At 46.6% G+C, this 22,705-nt stretch overlaps 1 long non-coding RNA gene across 1 annotated transcript; it reads left to right on the top strand.

Annotated features, from left to right (window-relative positions):
* Positions 1–675: 675 nt before the first annotated feature.
* LOC135184074 (uncharacterized) lies at positions 676–3,267 on the top strand. The gene is made up of 2 exons (XR_010305851.1): positions 676–1,534; positions 2,297–3,267. It is a non-coding gene; the product is annotated as an uncharacterized LOC135184074 (long non-coding RNA).
* The last annotated feature ends 19,438 nt before the right edge of the window (positions 3,268–22,705 follow it).

Below are 22,705 nucleotides of genomic sequence, written 5' to 3'. Positions count from 1 at the left end.
AATATACTTCTTTCCAGTTATATTTTAATAGATACCACATTTCAGTCTCCTTACTGCCTTTGAAAATCTGCTCTCTGGGCTTAGTATGCTTTTGTCTCTGTGAGACAAAATATATTTAAAGGGAAGGGGAAATAGTGATCCAAAAGGTAGTGCTGGCAGAGACAAAAATCTGATTTAGAATCCTTTTTTTCCTGAATCTATTAAAAAAATTTAGCAGGCTCAGAACATGTGATCCGTTACATCTCAGAACCCCTCACAGCCGCTAATCAATTACCCCTCATAAGTGATGGGCACATAAAAAGCATCAATTTAGCTGCTGCTCAAGTGCTGCTGTTTTAAAAGCAGAATGAGCTGTCATGTAGTAGTGCATACCCTTGCCACACAGTTATCTGTGATGGAAAATGAAAATACTGTACACGATTTAAAATGAACAATTCCAGAGGCTGAAGTAAATTTCCACCTGTCCTGCTCTCCTGCCTGAGGTATTATTTGTTTATGGGCCCACTCCTAAACATGACAATTCTTTTTTAAGTCTGAAAAAGATTGCTAATTTGGAGGTATTTTTAATTCCCTTAAGAAGCTGGAAAGCATCTGGTCAAATTTTCTGAATGCCTTGTTTCCTGAAGTCTTGATTAAATTTATGGCCCAAGCTGTTCCTTCATGAGAAAGGCAGTAAGACCACAGACAGCCCTTAGTCTGCACCACACCAGCAGCCCTGCAGTTAAGGGTGCAGGGATATTCCCAGTCTCTTCCGTCACAGCTGCATCACTGTGAAGAGAGAACAGGCAGGTTTCCCTGGGCAATAGGCTGGCAGGTCACCATGCTGCCAGCTCTGGTCCTGTGCCAGAGCTGAGATCCAGCAGACTTTTCTCCATCCATGTCGGCAGCTGAGCTGTGAGTCTTCGGTGCTTGGTTCCACCTCCAGCCTGCTGCATGCTGTGGCTGGCTGCAGTGGCTTGCCTGGTGGAAGTCACAGCTGAGTAGAGCTCCCTATAAACAGACTTACTCCTCCTCTCACTGCCTGCCAAGTGCCAGGCACTGCTTGCTGTAACCATCTTCCCAGAGAGCCTCCAGTCTGGTTCCTTGCAGAGCTGATACATTGGGGGTTGTTTGTACAAGCTGATTTTAAGTATGTAATTTCTCTCCTAAATTAGATGTCTAGACTCCTGCTATAATCAAAGGTGAGAGGCAGGTTCCTAATTACACTGCTTTAAATTACACCCTGAAAGATCCCTTGTCTGTACGGGGAGCATGGGCACCTTACGTAGGTGCTTAAAATGGTTTTGAACATTCCCTGTTGTGTGCTGGGTCTGCCACTGCTGCTGCAAACAAATACAGAACCTCCTCAGCTTGTGTAAATCAAAAGCTTTAGCTTCTTAAAGGGGAAATGTTAGTAGCACTTGGATGGAAATTAACTGGAGAGTGCATTTATTTTTGGCCAGTCCCCTGGGAGCACCTGCCAAGCATTACTTCTCATTTCAAGCCTGGCTGTTCCTGCTGAGAAAGTCTGATGGAGCTTCGAGTCTGGGTCAAGGTGAGTGCCTGGCTCTTCATCAGCTGTCTTTGCCATTTGAAAAGGAAAGAGGAAGGAAAGCTAAGCAGCAGATTGTGTGTGAGGAGTGGTGTGTTTGTTCTAGTGAGCTTAGGAATGAGAAGAAACTGAACTGCTTGGGTACGGTTTATGTACTGATGAAATGCACCTGCCTATCCCAAGCATTGCTGCACAGTTTTGGAATAAATATTTAATCATAAATTACAGGAAAAAAAATTAATCCTAGCCTGGTCTATTGCAGGCCAGTAGCCAACTGCTTAAAGCAAGGCTGCTGTGCACCTGTTTGAAACTGGAGTAACTGACACACGCCACAGTGCCTGTGTAAAAGGTTTCTGACAGTCGTTAAAGCCAGTGTGTGAACATGCTCAAGTGTCAGCAGTGTGGACTTCAGCACTGGGGGGACCAGGCAGTCTACTTCCATGAGAGCACAACCCAAGTGTGCACAGGGATGTGATTGGAGGTGCCAAATGGGAGCTGGCATGGCCAGCCTGCCTTCTCTCCTGCTTCACAGCGTAACGGTGCCAGGAGCACACCAGTTCAGTGCTGGTGCTGCTTTGCCCTTTCAACAGCAGGAGTCACAGATGCCAGGATAAGTGTGCTCTCAAATGGAAGGGCACTGGAGCATTAAGGTCAGTTCACATCTTTCACAAACGCGTCAGAAACCTGTGTTTGTTCTCCAAATTCCTGAAAAGCAGAAAAACCTGGCATTTTCTTTTCTTTTTTTTAATATTTATTTTCCCCCAGGGACAGAAATCACTGGCTGAGAATCTACAGGCCTGAACCCAAAGAAAACATGCCTCAAGAATCAGTGTAACTACTCTGGGCCAAGGCTGTTTGGTTTTTTTTTTCCCCTCAGCCTTCTCCAGAAGTCTGCAGAACCCAAAAAGGACTGCAGAGGGTAAGGGGACGTTCAGTGGGTCAATGAAGACCTGTAAAAGAGCTTTCCTGCCTTTCCCAACAGTTAATAACTTTGTTGCACAGAACTTAGCTTTTCAGAAGGACTTTGTGTGGTTTTTGGCTGCCTGAGGACTGGTGAGAGATGTTCGTAGTTACAAATGGGGAGACTGTTTTTTTTTAAGGGGAAAACCTTCCCAAACTCTCAAACTTGTTTTCCCCAAAACCTTTGTTCCTGTGGCTGGGAGTGTGCAGTGTTACCTGCAGTAGTAAAATGGTGCATAAAGCAGCCTTATTCTGCCTGAGAAGTGTGGGAATTTGAGTACAGAACAGGGAGTGTCAGACAGTCGAGTTGTCTGCCTTGTCTTTTGCCCCTCACCTGGGACAGGTGTGATGTATGTGGCTGGGTTAGTATAATGGTGACATGGTCACTGGCAATGAGCAGGTACAACTCAGGGCCTGGGAGGAAGGTGGGTTTGTTGCCAAGTACTGGATGCTGGCTCTTGGAGAAAAGAGATGACTACCTTCTTGGCTCCTGAACTGAAAGGAGGCTTTTAGCACAGCTAAATTGTACGTGTCCCTCAGGAAGGATTTCAAGGCCAAACCACTAAAAGAACCCAGGCTCTTTTAATCTAAATACAGTCCTAGAAAACAACCGTGGGCTCAGTTGAAGATGCCCTCTGTCTTGTACAATGTCATCTCTCCTTTGTGTGTAAGGGTTTCCTTGTTTACTCATTATTCCACCTGTAATGGAAAAGTTCCATTAAATGTAGCAGAAGTTATGTGCCAAAAAAAAAAGGCTTTTAAAATCTAAAATGGGTGGGACTGTTCTTAAGCAGTGTGTGTGGGTTGCCCTTGTGTTATGTGTATTGTCGTGTTGAATTTTTTTAACCATGCCTTGAGTACTGTGTTCAGTTCTGGGCCCCCCAGTTTAGGAGGGACATTGAGATGCTTGAGCGTGTCCAGAGAAGGGCAAGGAGGCTGGGGAGAGGCCTTGAGCACAGCCCTACGAGGAGAGGCTGAGGGAGCTGGGATTGGTTAGCCTGGAGAAGAGGAGGCTCAGGGGAGACCTCATTGCTGTCTACAACTACCTGAGGGGAGGTTGTGGCCAGGAGGAGGTTGCTCTCTTCTCTCAGGCAGCCAGCACCAGAACAAGAGGACACAGCCTCAGGCTGTGCCAGGGGAGATTTAGGCTGGAGGTGAGGAGAAAGTTCTTCTCTGAGAGAGTCATTGGACACTGGAATGGGCTGCCCGGGGAGGTGGTGGAGTCGCCGTCCCTGGGGCTGTTCAAGGCAGGACTGGACGTGGCACTTGGTGCCATGGTCTAGCCTTGAGCTCTGTAGTAAAGGGTTGGACTTGATGATCTATGAGGTCTCTTCCAACCTTGGTGATACTGTGATACTGTGAAATGTTGTTATCAGGCAGTGATTATATTTTGTTACAGGTTCAGAGCCCTATAAAAAAGTGCTCATGTGTCTGGTACTTTCTTTGTGACTCTTCTTGAAGTGTGAGAGAGTTAGAACTCCAGGTTTTGAAGCTGGACAAGCTTTTCTCTTGTTGGGATTGTCCAGCCTTGCTGTGGGCTGGTAATGTCTACCACATTAGCTGGATCGATTCGAATTTGATGTTTTGAACATGGTATTATGGGAGTAATTTTCTTTTTATCAGACCCTGGGGGCATATATTAAGAGCTATTATGTGTCACTTAAAAATAGGGAAAAAACCCTTTAAAATTCTGGTCCTGTTTCCATGGTTTTGTTGTCTGTTGGTCTGGGCTCTCGGGTTGGTCACCACCCTATGGAGTATGTGACCTGACCCCTGCTGGTGGAAGGGTTCACTCAACCTTAAATGAGGTATTTGCCCACAAACCCAGTTGTTTCTACTGCTGATGCCATCGAGTGGATCTCCAGGTGTAGCAAAACTCTAGAGCTGGTGGGTGTTTTAACTGCTGACTTAATGAACAGAAAAAGAGCTGACATTGTTTTGACATATGCCTGAAGTGATTCTGTTTTACACTCGTGCAGCTTTGAATTTTTTTTCTGTCTTAATTTTAACTTTTCCCCCCTTCCTTCTTATTAGTGCTGTGATCATGATGCTTTCCTTCCCCTCTTTCCTCCTTTCTCCTCTCCTGTATTCTGTAGCATCTTTCTGATCTGAGGAGAATTTAACAGCCACATTTCATCCCATCCTGGACTGTGTTTGGGCAGGGTGCGTGCAGCAATGGCAAGCCTGCTGAGATGCAAAGAGCAAACACTATCTAGCAGAGCAGCTGACGTGTCGGGCAGACCTCTGGCTGCCAGCAGGTGATTGCAGAGTATAAACTTTGCCCGTAGCAAAGAGCAGAACAGACTCTGTGCTGTCACTGGCATTGGCAGAGAGCACAGGTGTGTGTGAATGTATTCAAGTCTAATGCAGTTCATCTAAAGTTTTGTCCTCTGCTTGTCAGTCCAGGTGCCCTGAGCAGGCATGGAGAGGAACTATCTTTGTGCTAAAGAACTTTCTATCAAAACAGACTGATACTGCTAGACTGTAGTGTAACAACCAACTTCAATACCCAGACAGAATTTCCACTGAAGTCAAAGGTTTAATTTCCACTGAGAGATCAGTAAGCACTGCAGATTTTGGAATACCATCAACATTAAAACAACAGTCTGGACTGTGTTCTCCCTGCTGTTGTCACGTGAAACACTTAGGGGTGACTATAAGTGTAAGTCTCTGTTACTCCCTTGTTTTGTTAATTTGATGGCAGAATTGCTGTCTGCTCAGTTAATTAATTTCTTCTGCCATGCTCAGGTCTCTCACACAACACCACTCAAAGGAAAAAATCCCTAAGAGGGAGATGGTGTAGCACAAATCCACAAAGTTTTTAGAGGGACCCTGTAGGGGTTCTGAAAGTTGTTTTTTGTTGTTTAAAATTGTTTTTCCTGCAGAACACAAGTGCATGTGCTACTGCAGAGTCAGTGGTCAGAGCAATTGGATGGGAAGGAGTTTGGGTTACCCACTTGGAAACGTGTTATGGAATTCTGTGACCTGCCTGGATGCGTTCCACTGTGATCTGGTATAGGGAATCCTGCTCTGGCAGGGGAGTTTGACTGGATGATCTTTTGAGGTCCCTGCCAGCCCCTAACATCCTATGGTTCTGTGACAATTCACTGTAAGCAAATTGCTTAGTGATAGAGAATCTGTCTCTTTCCCATTTGAAGCTGTCAGACCTTTCTAGCACTGGGCTGAGGTTTGTACTGTCTCCTGCAGCTTCCTCCTGAGCTCTGGGAGCTCAGCCTCCTCTGTGAAGTCTGTTGCCATTCTGCAATCGTCAGGCTGTGAGCTGCTCCTCTGTGAATAGCACTGATGACAGTTAGGTTTTCATTTCCCCATCCTGAGCCAACTGCACAATGTAAATATTATTACTGCTGTTTTACAGGTGAGGGGAAGATGAGTGGGAAGAAACATTATTTGCCCAGAGAGCTTAGCCCTGTGGCTGCACTGTGAATTGGGTAGCTTGCACTGATGGGTGACCTGGGAGAAGAGGCTTATGTTCTCAGTATCACAGTATCACCAAGGTTGGAAGAGACCTCATAGATCATCAAGTCCAACCCTTTACCTACCACAGAGCTCAAGGCCAGACCATGGCACCAAGTGCCACGTCCAATCCTGCCTTGAACAGCCCCAGGGACGGCGACTCCGCCACCTCCCCGGGCAGCCCATTCCAGTGTCCAATGACTCTCTCAGTGAAGAACTTTCTCCTCACCTCCAGCCTAAGTTTCCCCTGGCGTAGCTTGAGGCTGTGTCCTCTTGTTCTGGTGCTGGCTGCCTGAGAGAAGAGAGCAACCTCCTCCTGGCTACAACCTCCCCTCAGGTAGTTGTAGACTACCATTGCTCCAGGAGATGCCAAGGGACCCCAGGATGCCACCTGCTTGGCTCCATGTGAAACAGCACCAGCTTTGATTCACGTGTCTTTAAGCTGTTGCATTGCTAGTGGTGTGACCAGCTGTGGTTTGCCTTCAGCTGAGGCACACAGGCTGAGTGCATCTGGAGCCCAGACTGGTGGGGCTCTCATGCTGCTCTTGCCAGATGTTAGACCAACACTGATCACGGTTCTTCCCTTCTTAGCATCTCTCTGTGGCTTGGGACAGTGCTTGGCCCCTCGCTGCTGATTTTATAAAGACTATAAAATGGTCCATGTCATCTGGCATGTTTCTGTGTGTTGTGACTCCTTGGGAAAGCTCAGTGCTGTGAGCCTACTGCCTTCCAGATGCAACGTCTACCATCCCCGCTCCTCTCGCCAGAGCCAGTGCTGTCCCCGGTGGGAGTGTTTGCTACATCAAAGGCCTGGTTTGTGCTGCGAGCGGATGATTTCTCTGGTATATTTACACTTGTAAGGAAAGACATTTTTTTTCTCTCTTGTAAATATCACGGCACTTCTGTTGCTTCTGTGCTGGCCCATCTGTGCACCATTTTCACTTGCACTGACTCATGCTCGCAGAGTAGTAAGAACCGTCTCGAAGTGGTTTGATTCCTGCAGCAGAGTGGGCCCATTTTGTTCTTTCCTTTCCCTCCTGTGTTGCCAAGCACTAAGGTTTTTCTTATTGTTAATGCCATCTCTGGACTCTGTTGGGTTGGTGTAGGTCGTACTGAAGTAGTTTGAATTAGGCTGGGGTCGGAGTGGCTGGAGAGCAGCCAAACAGAAAGGGATCTGGGGGTGCTGATTGATACCCACCTGAACATGAGCCAGCAGTGTGCCCAGGTGGCCAAGAGAGCCAGTGGCATCCTGGCCTGCATCAGGAATGGTGTGGTCAGCAGGAGCAGGGAGGTCATTCTGCCCCTGTACTCTGCACTGGTTAGACCACACCTTGAGTCCTGTGTTCAGTTCTGGGCCCCCCAGTTTAGGAGGGACATTGAGATGCTTGAGCGTGTCCAGAGAAGGACGACGAGGCTGGGGAGAGGCCTTGAGCACAGCCCTACGAGGAGAGGCTGAGGGAGCTGGGATTGGTTAGCCTGGAGAAGAGGAGGCTCAGGGGTGACCTTATTGCTGTCTACAGCTACCTGAGGGGTGGTTGTGGCCAGGAGGAGGTTGCTCTCTTCTCTCAGGCAGCCAGCACCAGAACGAGAGGACACAGCCTCAGGCTGCGCCAGGGGAGATTTAGGCTGGAGGTGAGGAGAAAGTTCTTCACTGAGAGAGTCATTGGACACTGGAATGGGCTGCCCGGGGAGGTGGTGGAGTCACCGTCCCTGGAGCTGTTCAAGGCAGGACTGGACGTGGCACTTGGTGCCATGGTCTGGCCTTGAGCTCTGTGGTAAAGGGTTGGACTTGATGATCTGTGAGGTCCCTTCCAACCTTGGTGATACTGTGATACTGTGATTTTTTGGTTCAGATTTTTCAAGACTCCCTGGGTTTCTGGTGTTTGTTTCTGTACTGAGGTGTGCTTTTTGACTGTTTTCTGCGTGACTAGAAGTCACTGGGTATGTGTCCCCTCTGAAAGTGGGCACAACATCTTTGCCATAAGGTTTCAAGTCCAGGTGTTCCAGAGAAATGTTAGGTTAAGATCATCTGTACAGGTTGCAATTGTGCCCATTGAGTTGTGCTGTGCTCTTTTTACTGAGTGATCACATACTCATTTTCTTCACCTCTGTCTCTTTGGCTAACTAGACCAGACAGCAGCTGTTTACTGAGCAAGTCTTGAATATTTTGGCTTTTCTTTATTGCTCCATGTGCACTCAGGGTCGTCCTCATTGTCTGCAGGTCAGACCTTGCTCTGGAGGTAGGCTGATCACAGGTTGTTTGTTTTAAAAGCTGCTTGCTTGGTGTTCACTGAGATGTCCTGTCTGTATCCTCACTCAGCTTGAGCCATCTCCCAGCTCTCTTCTGGCCTGGTACCTCAGAGGCCCTGCAACCAGAGAGCACATTTGCAGTGGAAGCTCTACCATACTCTGCAGCTGCAGGGAGTATCTTTGGTCACTGCATGTGCTACCTCACTGGTGTGTCTAGCACAGTGGGGCACTGAGCTTGCTCAGCATGAAGGATAGTCAGAGTAGCTGCTTGGATCTCTGCTGCACATGTGTAAACAGCAAATATATATATATGTATATATATATGTGTGTGTATATGTCTGAGGCTGAAAACACTCTGATCCTTTTTTTTCCTTCTGAAAATATGAAAAAAAAACCATGTATTTCACAGCAGTTGAGCCTGACAGTATTTCAGGGTACTGCTTTTAGAAGTGTGGAGATGTGACAGCATTTCAGTAAATGACAAAAAGATCCTTTTAGCAGGGGCAAAAGAGTCTTTTCCCTTAAACATATTCTTGGGAAAGACTTGTGCCATTTCAGCTGAAATGAAAAAGTTTAGCCCCAGGCCAAACCCAGCTGGAGAAATTTTCAGCCCAAACAATTAATTATGGCTGAAATTACAAGCAACTCAAACTGGAGTTACACAAGAGTCAACTGTAATTACAGTGGTACTTTTGGCTCTGCCTGTAACATTTACACGTGTCACCCAGTGTTCTCAGGTGACTCAGGAAGAGCAATACATGAACCCCAGCTTGCTGGCTTGAGAGGCTGGGAGCAAGCATTTCTTAACAGAAATCATCTGCTTCTGAAAGAGGAATTAACAGTGGCACCCAGAGAAGTGTCTTGTCTGTGTTTAATGTTTACCCAGAGTCAGGTTTAACTGGGCTGTTATGCTTCTGCTGCACATGAGAGAAAGGGCATAATGAAGAGAGAGCCTCCTGTGACAGAGAAGAGCTCGGGCAGGAGGAAGCTGGGATGGCAAAGATTAATGGGGCTGCATCCCATCTGCAGGATCTCCATCTGTGCAAGGCTTTCCTGGGAAACTGGAAGGTAACCTCCCAATGATGGAAGCTGTTGTAAAAGCAGTTCCTTGCTTAGCAGGGAGAGCACACCAAGACCACAAGAGTGTCCTGGACAAACAATTCCTCCTGGAAACGTTTGTGCCATTCACAACCATGGGCAAGCATTTTAGAGGCTTACACTTGGGGGGGTTAGCCTTGCCTTTGTTGTGGGCTAAATCGAGCTACATGTGAACTCTCTCAGCAGTAGAACTAGTGCTGACAAGCAGGCACCTCTGGTGATGAAAGGAGTGCAGGTGAGAGGAAATTTAGTGGGAGGGGATCCTGCTCTGAATTTCTTGTGGAAACTGTAATTATATGATTCACTCTAGAGAAGGATGAGGGTTTCTAGTGTAAGCTATACAAAACACTTAGAGAAGCAGCCTACGGTTGAGGCTGCTCATTCAGACCTTATCTACTCACGTGGGATCATGGAAATCTTAGCACTCCACCTTATCTCTTCTCCCTCGGGAGATCAGTGATGAGAGAGTTTGACCTCTCACTTACCGTTTCAAATCAAGCCTAGTGAAATAGTGGCTTGGCTATGCAGTGCCTCAATCCCTTAATGAAATAGTCTTGTTCCCTGCCCTTGTGGGTAGAAATATGTCATGCCAAAATACCACTTAAGTGGTGCCTGGAGGATAGTCATAACAGAGTACGGCAGGAACATCCTCCCTTCCTCCAGGCTTTCCCTGCAGGTGCAGAGCTTGGGATGTTCAAGGCAGAGGGAATTTTGTCCCTCTGCTTCAGGGCAGCTCCTGATTTGTATATGAAGAGGATCCCTGCTTCTTTGGTTGCTCCCTGCAGATTTAAATGAACTTTAAATCAGCATTAACTTGAAATATTCATCACAAAGAGATCCCAGATCTGGAGTGGATGTCCTCCAAAAGCAAGGGTGCCCCAGTGCCAGCACAGGAGTACCCATACAGAGAGCTGCCAGTCAGAGTGAGCCCATAGTCTGCTTTGCTTTCTTCCACTTGGAGCTGGTATATTTTAAAGGATATCAAGGAGCAAATGTGGCAAAGGGGAAAAATTGTTACAGACTGTGTTTGGCAGAAAACCAGCAAAGATAAAACACCATACGTTCTGTGCAAAGAGCTCCTACACAAATGATTCATTCACTAGAACACAGCTGGGGTCAACACCTTCCATGTGAATAGGCCAAAGTTATGCAAATATTTTAATGTGGATTAAAAAACAAACAAACAAACAAAAAAACCCAACAAAAGAAAAAAAAAAAACCCAACCCAAAACCCAAGACAATATATCCTGTTCCAATAAAAGAGCTCTTTATCTGTGGAACTTTTAAGAATCAAAATCCCCCAAGAACAGTGTCGCTGTGCTATACACATATATACAGCAGCTGAATAGCTAGAAAATGACAGGATGAGCCCTGGAGATGCAAACTCTGAAAAGGCTGCTTGTTTTCCTCTGTGTTGCCAGAGAAGTCTGCTCTACAAATTGTGCGTGGTGGAGATCACACTATTTCAAAAGATCAAATTGCTAATTAAAGGAACTACTCCAGGAAACTTTCCAGTAGAACAATGTATGCAGTGGGATAATAGTAGTCACTATTTCTTTAATGAGTTTCTTTCCTAACCAGAATTTCTTACAATGCATTCAGTGCAGCCATTCAGTTAGATTATTATGAATCACATGTGTATTATTTCTGATTGGGTATTAACATAAAAAATCCTGATGAACCATAGTATTACAAAAACAGGTCTGGTGTACAGAATGCAATATCATTCCTGCAGATAAAAGTCTGGAAATGAAGGTCCTTGTGCAGCAATACAATTTAATGTGTTCGTTTGGGGGCTTAATTTGCAAAGGTGCTGAGAAACTACATGTCCAACTGAAGCCAAAAAGAGCAGGATCATAGAATCATAGAATCAAGCAGCTTGGAAGAGACCTCCAAGATCATCCAGTCCAACCTAGCACCCAGCCCTGTTCAGTCAACCAGACCATGGCACTAAGTGCCTCATCCAGGCTTTTCTTGAAGACCCCCGGGGATGGTGACTCCACCACCTCCCTGGGCAGCCCATTCCAATGCCAATCACTCTCTCTGTGAAGAACTTCCTCCTAACATCAGCCTAGACCTCCCCCAGCACAACTTGAGACTCTGTCCCCTTGTTCTATTGCTAGTTGTCTGGGAGAAGAGACCAACCCCACCTGGCTACAATCTCCCTTCAGGTAGTTGTAGGAGAGGACTGGATCACATTGGGTGCTTCTGTGCTCCACAGAAGCACCCAGGATGTCTCTGGATGGCAAGATATGTTAGACTATCCACAACATTCCATTCTGTAGGTCCTGCAAAAGGTAATGGGAAGCAGAATTCTTTCTTGGTGGTGTTCTCACAATTTGGTTGGTTGGGTTGGAGATTGTCTTATATATTTCTGGTTTGCTATAGGAGAAAATAACTTAGCAATGTCATCCAAAGGACAGTGGGTACAAGCCCTCGTGAAATGATGTAGGTAGATCAAGTCAAGGAAACAGCAGTTTAGTTGTGGAGCAGAGAGAAGAGTGGAGAATGTAAAGGATCTCATAAATCCCTTCATCCCCATTCTGTGAGAAGATGATGGTGAAAAATATTCCCCTGAGGTTCTCAATAGAAATTGACATAATGAGGTGAATTTCTAAAAATATTCCAAGAAGGTGGACTGCTCTTCTGGTGCTTTGGTGGTGGTAACTAAGTGCCTCATGGGGTCTTCTTGAAAATACTCTCTTTTTGCTTCAGACATGCTCTAGTTTCTATTCCATTTTATCTGGTGAACAAGAATGACTTCTTGATCTTGAGCTTTGCGTTCCAAATAGCCAGTCTTCATGTTCCCCTCAAGTAAAGAGAGCAAACAACCATTTAATGCAAAGAATGCAAGGGCTTCCTGAGTAGAAAGGTAAGGCATTTCCTCCTTGTGTGTTTGGAGTGGTTACCTCACATTAGATAAGCAGTCTTTGATGAATCCTTGGTTTGACTCATATTGTCTGGCAGCACAGCCAGAGACCTGTGGGATGACTGTTCCTTTTAAAAGTCTCTTGCACTCTGGTGCTCTTAACCACTTAGCCTCTTCTTTAGCATCAAACTCAGTGATAATGGTAGTGTTGGGACAATGGTTTTGGATGACTCTTCGATAGCTGGTCCTCACCCTTGTGCTGGCTACTATGACTCCTCTACATTTTCTTGCACTGACTGACTCCCATTTCTTTTCAAATGAGAACTGAGACAAACCCAATGAGAATGAAACACTTAGAGGAGGACAGCAGCTTGGTTTGGCCATTACTTGAAGATAGTGGAGCCAAAGACATCAGGTCAAGCATCAGCACTTCACTGTGCTGTGTTCTACAGTGACTCATAACAGAAAGATTAGAGAACTTAAACATGTGAGTTAATATGGTTCTTGGTCTATATTGGCCAGCAGCCTGGGCCAGGGGGCTGCTTTCTCTGTGTAGGCCAGTCTGTTAGGCAATAATTTGTTGCAGTAGGACACTGCAGTGGTTGGGCCACTTGTGCTATTGTTTTCTTGGCTTGTAAGCTTCTCTTGGATGCTTGCCATGGAAGTTAGTGGCCTGGTGAGCTATTTCTAAATACGACCTGTGGCACAGGACTGAGGTCAGGGAATATGGATCAGCTTAATTCTCATGCATCCAAAGCACCCTGTCAAATGCTGAGAAAAAAAATTGGACAGTCTACCAGGCCAGACTCCACTCTTCAAGTCCAGACTTGGCTGTTTTGTCTCTAGTGTCTAACACGCAAGCCAAAATCGCAACTCAGTCACCGTTGTCCTCAGCATCTCCAAAGTGTGGGTTTGATATGCATTCTGTCTAGAGGGCAAATTGTTAGTCAGTGTTTTAAGAAGCAAATAAATGTTGATGGTGGGACTCCTTCATCCCAGAAAGGAGTCAGGAGAGAAGGATGGGAAGGACTGAAGTTCAGAATTCTTGTATCGCCCTCGTCGGAGCCGTCTCTGGGCGGTTCTCCTATCAGTCTGGAAGGCATCGTGTGGGATCTGAGAGTTACTGCTCTGGGAAGCTGCCGGCACCTGAAAGGTGGAAATCCTAGAAAGAAGAAGTTGGTGAAGGGCAGCAAAATGACCACAGAGTCCCTCACCATTGAGCATGGATTCTTGTTTTCCTTTGTTTGGTCAGGAGTATTCCCACCCTGCCTCAGATGCTCTCCACTTTCCTGCCTTGCAGAGCGTTTTTCTTTGCATCTCAGTGGATTTATTCTCTTCCTTATCTAATTTTAATTAAAGCTCCTTTCTCCTCTCCCTCCCCCCCAACATAATCAACTGAAGAAAAATGAGCTGGTAAGTCATTGTTTTTAGCACTCTGGCAGCAAACGAATGTTATGTCTGGCGCACTCGGCACCAAGTCAGAAAATGAATCAGCAGCTGTTGTGACAGAAGCTTTTTCCTGAATGGGGAAACAGAGACAAAAAGAAAACAGGCCAAAGAGAGGTTTCTTCAGTGGGCATTGCCAGCCCCACACCACGATGAAGAATGTCTTTGGCCTTGCCTGGGAAAGGGTCTCAGAAGGGCATCCCCACGTTCCCCACTGCATGGCGGCAGGGTCAGCATAAGCCATTCTGTGACTGCTCTTGGTTGGAGGGGCACTGCCTGTGACCTCCCTAGGAGTGCAGCAGTGGGACAAGGTGCCCCAGTGCCTTGGTGGGGAGCTGGAAATTGAGGGAAAGCAAAAGTGACCCAGAGCCGAGGAGGCCTCATCTTGGCCAGGTGAACAGTGAAGTGTTTATGCAGGCACATGGGTCAAGAAACACTTCTTTGTCCTGGGACTGCATGATGGCATGGTTTGTGTTGTACCCACTGATGAGTAGAGGAGGAGCTGTTTGTGTCTTGATGGACTTGGACCCATATTTAGTTGTTTCAAGCAATGATCTAGAATACATTGTAGACAGCATGCTGTGAGCTGCAAGGTTCAGGAGGAAAGAGTGGTTTAAGGTATCCTCAGATCATGTTCTGTCTTTATCTAGTGGTTACCTTCTCACAGGGACTTCATTTGCTTTGCAACCCCTGGCATCTGCTACTTCTTGTACACCAAACATTTGAGGGCACTCAAAGAAATGCTTTTGACTAATATTATGGCCCTGTTAGTATACTGCAAACTATTTCTACAGGAGCAGCATCAAAGTTTTATCTGCTAAATAAACATCGCTGAGCTAAGCTAATGTGCAGAACAGATCTGGAGGCACTACCACACTGGAGCAGACACAAGGTCCAGCTGGAGAATAGCACTATACTACTGGATGATGAGTGAAAGTAGAGCTCCATCAGGTTTGTCCAAGACAGAGAAGCAGGCTCTGTGTCTCCTTGGAAAGAGATGCCTTTGCTGCGGTATTTTTAGGGTATGTTTGACAATTGAGCCAGCTGAGTTGGTGACTTGCAACCTGAAAAGCTTCAGTAAAGTCCAAAGGGACAGCATGTGGTTGCAAGTCAGGGCAGAGGTTGCCCTAGGTTCTTGGAGACAATTATTACAATATTTATAGCTCTTTTCATGCCAAATGGACAAGCAACATATTTGTCCTTTCCCTGTTCCTATAAATTCCCACCTCACCTCCACAAAACAGTGTGTGTTTTGTTGCCTGCCTCATCACATACTACCAGTGGCACAGGCTGGAGCAGGAGTTTCTTCCATGGCATGGCTGTAGGGACTCTCTGCCACAGGTTTTCTTTCCTGAGCATACAGTGGTGTTCCCAGTCCAGCTCAGGGCCTCACCATGCCAGAAATCCCTCCTAGTTTTAGCTGGGTTCCATGTGCAGTGGGATGGTTTATGTTGTTAGTAGGACAGTACAATGACTATGGGAAGAAAAAAAAATAGAGGTCAGGCCTGTTTGATGTTTTGTGCACCAACTATCAAGGTTTTTGGTGAAGTTGCATGCTCTGTAGTTCTCTGTCAGCTCCCTTTGCTCCAACACCAGCTCACACATTCTGATCCAATAAAACACTGGCTTGCCTGTGCTGTAAAAACCTGAAATCCCATGAGAATGCTGGGCACAAAGCACATGCAACTCCACCTGGGGATCCAGCTGGAGGAGGAGGATGGAGTACTGCCACCCCAGCCCACCACCACCACAGGAATTTGTTTTGGTAGAGATTTGTGGACTGACCAAGGCACTGATGGAAGAGTCACAGCCTCAGATACACGAGCCCTTTGAGTTCTGAATTAACTGGCTCCTATCAGGAGAAAGATTGCTGTGAGAGGTTGTGATTGCTTTTTCTCTAACACTACTTCCCTGGGTTTGTTTTATGACTTGTGTGACTAAGTGGATTTGCAGTCCATCAAGAGGAACCCCTCAGACATCACTTTCTAGGAACGCTGCTTTTTAGTATCTTCTTATATAATTTGTTGTCTCTTCTTGATCTTGACCCTGCAAAGCATTTCCATCACATGTAGATGCAGTGGTACTCTGGTCACCTGTGTAGCAGCAGCTCAAGGGACGCCAGCCCTACTGGAGCAGAGACAGGACCCAGCAATGAAGTTGCCCCAGAGGCTTCTTTACTGCTGAGCTGCTGAAGTTAACAGGACACTGGGCTGGTCCTTCAGAGTAACTTCATGTGAGTCATTCCCGAGCGGCCTTGAAGTTAATTGGTTCTCTTTGCAAATGTAAAGAGGAGGCAGTGGTGTGCTCTTGGCCACCACATGCCGTGCCCAGTGAGGTGGTGTGTAGGGACCTTTTCCAACCAGCCTCATGCGTGTCCAAAGTGCTGGCCTGATTCTTAAGGTGTGCCTGCAGGTTGCTTTGTGGGATTTACTGAAGTCACTCTTGATTCGTTCCGGGTTGTGATTATGTAAGAGGAAAATTAAGCTCATTGATTAGCTGAAGAATCAAAAGCAAAGCTGGAGGAGGGAAAAGTGCAGTGAAATTTCAGGACCGAGTGGCCATCTGTGCAAGCATCAGCTATCTCCTAACCAACAGGCAGAGTCCACCTCCTTCAAACACTTAGTGCTGAGCTTGTCAGCAGTGCTGACAGCGCTGGGTTCTCTCGCAGCAGCACCCGCAGGCACAGCTCTGCCGTTTTAAAGGCTTTCAGGATTAGGCCAGGGCTCCTGCACAGCTGCGGTGCCTTGCCCCTGTTTTACATCCACTGAAAGATTTTTGAATGGACTTCAGAAGCCATTAAGGACCCAAATGTCGACTTGCACTTGCAAAACGTCTCTGGTTAATGTTTTCCTACTGACGCTCTGCTTTGCTCCCTGCCTGCCAGAGTTTCCTGTGACCTATTTGAAATATCACTCTCCTAAGTGAAAATGTGCCTCTCTTTTTCAAACTTGCAAAACTCACAAAAATAAATAGCCTAATTTGGCCAGTTAATAGCCCTCTCCTGGGGCTCCTCTCAGCAACTAAGAGGCCTTTTAAATACAACATTTGTGACTGCGTCATTAAAGCTCTGCATGATCCAAGCAGACTAAACCAAAAAGAAAGAAATGCCTTATTTGATCTAAGTTTTCTTTTCTTTTAAATAGTGACACTAGAGACCCATTTATTTTTAATTACACAATTGCTTTATTAAAAGCCTAAGTTCTGCAGTCCCTAGTCATTGCTCAGGCAAAACTGCTATCATTGAAGGAAGAACCTGTAGGAGTCAATCCTAAAAATAGGGCAGCTGACAAAGTCTGCCTTTCAAAACATCTTTGCTTTGTTTTGGAAGGGTTTCCCAAGTTAAAGAGAACTTGCCTCTGCTTTGCCTTTCAGTTCTGCAGCAATTTGAAAGCTGAATGCAGGAAAGCAGTTACTCCAGAAAGCAAAGCCACTCTCAGTTTTAATTTCAGATTGTCTGTGCTACCCCTTCTACCCTTAGCCACCATTCTCTGCATAGCCACATTAGTATTTACTGGCAGAATGAGGTAGGAGAATTGGCTTCAGCTCTGTCCAAACATCTCTCTGAGCCTAAGCAAGCTTAACTCTGGTGGGCTCTGAGCAGAGGTCTCCCTCACACCCACCCATGGGAAGACTTGCACTGTGCCCAGATGAGCTCTGTAAAGCCCTCAAGCCATCAGCCAGGTTGCTGGCCCCTAAACACCTGCCCTGTGCTCCTACCAAATGCAAAGCCTCCTGCAAACCCTTCCTGGGATGGGGTTTATTCTGCTGTACAGAGCTATGGGTACTGCTGTAGCAGCAGGCAAGGCCACCTCAAGTCTGGCAGCACCCTTCATCAGCCCTGCCTCTCACATGGGGAACAAACCAGCTGCTGGAGACTGACAGATGGCAGGATTGATCCTGTGCTAGTACATGGGCTGTGCTACCCAAACACATTTCTGTCTTTGGACACCATGTGAAGTGCAGGTCTCCTTGCTAGGTTGGTGCTGCTAGCAGTAGGAGAGGGAGCAGGCTAGCCAGCCACATACACTGGATTATATTCCTGGGCTAAATTCCAGAGCCTTCAATTTTATTATCTAATTACCCAACCAAACTCGTTTGTCTTTATTTTTCAGTCTTACCCACAGACCTCAGTTTAAATGCAGCTTTGCTATGTGAAGTGCTGCCCAGGCAGTCTCCACTTGGAGAAATTAACTGCTTTTCAGCTTTATTCACTCAAACTGTGTTTTCTTAGTGTAAAAAGGGTGCATGGCAGACATCCTAGCCTCAGCAGTGGCAGAGGTGTATGTTAGGCTGTGCTGAGATGGAGGGGGCTGCATTATCACAAGCAACTGTACCAGGGAGAGCAAAAGAAAGAAAATAAACCCCTAAATTCATGTGAAGTTTGTGTGGCTAGATGTAGTCTTCATCACCAGTGTGATGCATCATTAGATCACATACAGGGCTTTGTGGTGTAGGTTACTGCACTGTGTGGCTTTATTACCAAGCATAAACACCAAGAGTTAGTAAATAAAAACAACAGGGGAAAAAATCCTCCCTCCCCAGAAGTTAATGAGACATCAAGAACATATGCCTGGGAACTGGAGTCCAAGGGTACACCAATCCTGGTGTCCCATCCTTTTCCTCTTCAGGTCAAAGCAGGAGCTTGGCCTTTCCTCTCTGTTCTTGAGTGCCTATGGCTAACATGTGGCATGAAGCCCTCCAGCCATGCCTGCCAGAGGGCAGCAGCGTGAGGAACATGAGCCCTCCTCACCATATGTCACTATGGTGTACACATAATCCCTGTACCATGCTGGGCCAGACTCTCTGATTAGCATAACCCTGCCCCTGGGAGGGGCTTAGCTTATAACTATGCTGCTATTTTTGTGCTCCTTGTCTTTATTTCCTAAGGGAGTGCAGAGACTGGCAGGTTCAGTGGGCACCCAGAGAAGGGCTAGAGTAGAAAACTTTCCTCCAGATCTAGCAGTATTCATGCTTGCTCTCCAGTTTGCAGGGTCTGGGAGTGGGGGAGGGAAGGAAGGGAGAGGTGGCAGATGCTGCAGAGCTTGAGACTGCTGTCTCGCCAGCTTGCTTTCATCTTAGAGAGACATGGGAGAGGAGCCCTTATGCAGTCTTTCTCCCTTAGAGGCCTCTTGCAGAAGGAGCCCTTCTGGTACTGCTCGCCCAGCCCCAGCATGCAGCCCACTGGAGTTGATGGGATCACCCTCATAGAAGGCTGGGGCAGAAACCCAGATGCTTTCTGGAGTTCAATCTGGCCTCCAGGCCATCCACTGCTCTGACTTCTCAGCAGACAGCATGGCTGGGACAGGAGCAGCCACAGAGATGTGGTGTCCTGTGCCGGGAGCCTGAAAGGAAGAGCTGCTGGGCACGACAGTGAAGTTGTGCTGCAGCTCGGTAGGTGTGTGGCAGGGACGGTGCTGTGTCCTGGCGTGTGCCACTGGTGGAACACTCTGCAGAGAGGCAGCTTCTTCTTGGAGACAGGCTTCAGTTCGTGCTGAGTGAGTAGTACATGGGAAGGAGGCTTCTGGAACACAGCACACACAGACTCCAGGGCAAGGAGCGGAGGGGGGAATGGAGACAGGTCTGGCCAGCGGGAGGGAATAAGTAGCAGCAGAAAAAGCTGCTACATCTGGTAATGAAGATGCTGAACTTGGAGTGTGCCTGGTAAAACCCTGTCAGGCTCCCAGAAGCGTGTTGTGCTCTCGGAGGCCTTGCTCAGGGCTGCTTTCACACATGGCCACAATTCATTCTGCTCCTCTGGTGGCTGTGTTACTTATTGCCTTGTCTCTCCCTTTGCTTTTGTCTAGGCTTTCTCCAAGCAGAGACCAGCTGCCTCTATCTTCCCAGATGTTTCTTATGATCTCCTCCTTTCTAGCTTTTATCCCTGACCACAAGCAGCACTTAGAACAATTAACACCTTGTGCTTCCTAACATCTTATGGTTTACTAGGCAGCTGGTTACTAGGGCAACAACTGCACTTTTTTCTTCCAGAGTATTGACTGAAAATCAACATTTTATATTAAAGGAAAAGAAAAATAATATTCTCTATAGCCACAGTGAGTTACAACACCGACTCTCCTGTAATCAAGATATTGCTGAATTATGGTGCTATAAACAAACACTTCTGATATAACCACAAACACTGTGGGACATGTAACACATTGGCAGTATATTTCAAGTGACAAACTCATTTATTGTGGGGAATGGAGGGAGAAAAACACCTTTTCTAGAAGCTGCTGCAAGGAATTACAGCAAAGAATGACCAGAGCTTAAGGATACAGAAGCAAAGTAATTCTACCAACCTGACTGGGATAAAGCACTTCAAAGTATGAAGAAGATCAGAGCGGTACTAGTAGCTCAGAAGGTGAGGACACAGGACTTGATTATTCTCTCCCTCCCACTGACATAAATCAAGATTACTTCCATAGCACTTAATAGAGTCACCATGCTGTGAGATTGGTGTAACGAAGTAGCTCCCAGAAGGCTGAGGAAGTGAGCCCACAGCTACCCCATAAGGTTAGCAGGTTGGTGTGGAGGCTTCCTTGCTTGCAGGTGGGACTTGAGTCAACAATCATGAATCATTAAGGTACACAACTATCTGAGAGATCAAAGTGAGCAAGAGCACTAGATGTGAAACCAGCTCGTGCCAGATGCTGTGGAGAACAGGCTGGGAGCTGCTTGCCAAAGAGGTTTCATCTCTTGCTGCGTTCCAGGTGGCTGCTGGGTCACTTTGGTCAGCAGGATTGGAAGAGAGCCATCATCTGCTTCCTCCATCGTCTGCCAGCCCCTGTGTTTGGTGAGTTTCGGGTTGTGAGACTTCCTTGCCCAAACAGGGTGATTTTGTGTGCTGTTTTACTATGTCACAATGTGCTAGTCTGTTTTGGTGGTGATCTGCTGGCCGAATTGCTCAGTACCTGTGAGCTGTCAGTAGTGACTCTTTTGGCCATACACAGGACCATGGATGGAGTGAAAGAAGCCAAATGATCTGGGCAGCTCTTCAGTCACATACAAAAGGGCATCTGTGACAGGGAGTGGTAATGGGAGAAGGAACTGAGGGATATTGCCTCCCTACATTCCCTTAGCAAACCTGCCCCTAGAAAAGATAATAGATATAACCCACTACAGGGTCTTTGCTAATGATTGAGCACTTGTGGTCAGGAAGTACCTGTGCTTGCAGTTCATTGTGTCTTATGCATTTATATACCAACCTATGAGTAGGTTATCCAAAACTTGTGTGGGGCTTGCAGGGCTGACTGAAGTGAAAGACCCCTGTGTGTGTGTGTGACGTCTAAAGTGACCTAGCTGATGTTGTGGGTGAGGACGATTAGGGTTGAGAGGAATATTGGTCCAAGCAATCTCACTGCAAAGTTTGCAAATGAGCACAAAACCACACTGAATGGGAGCTGTTCAGCTTACAGATTTCTGATAGTTTTGACAGTAGAGCTCAAAAGTTCCTTGAATAATAATAATAGGTCTGTGATTTCTGGCAGCCTGTAAGCACTGAACTTCTTTAGCTTTCAAAGCAAATAGATACATCTTAACAAAGCTCACCTTGTGTCAGCTTTCCTTAAAATTACAGCACATAGATTAAAATAAAATGTGTGTACTTGTCCCTCCTGGGACACCAGGGAAGGGAAAAGCATTATCAGAATTCTTTAAACTCATCTTAACAGTATTGAACCAATTATTTTGTTAAATCTGGGTTTGTTTTCTGCCTCTCAATGAGAACATTTGAAGTCTATCATCTCCACCATTTATGAGTTACCAGTATGCAAGTGTAAAATTTCCAATTGGAACATATGGTATCAGAGGGAACAGGGGGGAAATATCTGATTGCTTGTGCTCCCCAAACTCCAAATCTACTGCATTTAGTATTTCGCTCACAGTTCCTGCAGGGGAAAATAAAAGAAATCATCTCTGAGCTGAGACCAAGCAGTGAACATTTCACCCTGAGCAGGAATCTGTCGGAGCAACTTAGAAGCAGCTGAAAAGAGAATAGAACAAAATCTGTGTTTCAGTTTCTTTACCAGGGCTGCAGAATTTAGCAACAGAAACAAAACCCTTCTGAACCTTCTTCTCTTAAGTTGTAACACCTGGTTTGGGGAGGGTGTGAAAGACAATTTTCTCTATGATAAGAAAGACTTTTGGTGACCACACTAGTAGAGGAACCAATCACTTCACCTGTGTTAACTGAAGGGGCTTGTGATCAGCTGCACTGTTTGTTCAAAGGATTGCTGCACATGTGGAGCAGCCTCGGGCACTCACACTGAGGTGTGCCTGGTGAATGAGAACATGCTGGCAACTGGTACCCAACCTGTGGGGATGGCTGGGCTGAGGTGTTGAAGAAGGCATTGCTGGTGTCATGGTGGATATATAGCATGGGCTTGCAGTCCTGCCTCTGGATCACTAGGTGAGGTGTGACCAGAGACCACTCCCAGATTCAGCTGCTGTCTCTGTCGAGTAACACCAAATGCTCTGGAGAAGGGTAGAAGAACCTAAAGACTGGAATGTCATTTTCTGGTCTGAAGTTTTACACAGAACTAGATTTGGGTACTCTGTCCAAGCACACTGCTAAGACATGTGGCTCCTGTACCCAGTGTGTGGGGGCAGAGCAATGGGGAGGCTAGAGACTGGTCTGCTTTCTCCCGTGATCACTCCCCTGCCTCCACATGGTGTCAGTGAGGCTGGACAGAGCACTGGACCAGACTGCTCAGAGACTGTGGGGAGTCTCCTCTAGAGACTTTCAGGACATGACTGGATGTATTCTTGGGTGACCTGTCCTAGGTCGTCCTGCTTTGGCAGTGGGATTTGACTCAATCTCTCTAGAGGAGTCCCTTCTAACACTTACCATTGTATGATTCTGTGATAGTTCAAGGGATGCCAACAGAGATGGGCATCAGGCAGTGGGGCTGTGGTGGCCTGCTGAAGAGACCTGGCAACATGGTTTGCCTCTGAGCAGACTGTGCAGGGCATCTTGTCGTGCATAGTGCCTGAGTTAACCCCTACAACTGTATTCAGCACTGGCCTGGATCTCACCACACAATGGCACAAGCTCTTTAAGGCCAGTGGGCACCACCAGC

Source organism: Pogoniulus pusillus, chromosome 19 (assembly GCF_015220805.1).
Source record: "Pogoniulus pusillus isolate bPogPus1 chromosome 19, bPogPus1.pri, whole genome shotgun sequence".
In the NCBI taxonomy this organism is placed as follows: domain Eukaryota; kingdom Metazoa; phylum Chordata; class Aves; order Piciformes; family Lybiidae; genus Pogoniulus; species Pogoniulus pusillus.
The sequence above is the reverse complement of the archived record's forward strand: the minus strand, read 5'-3'. Positions and strand labels throughout refer to the sequence as shown.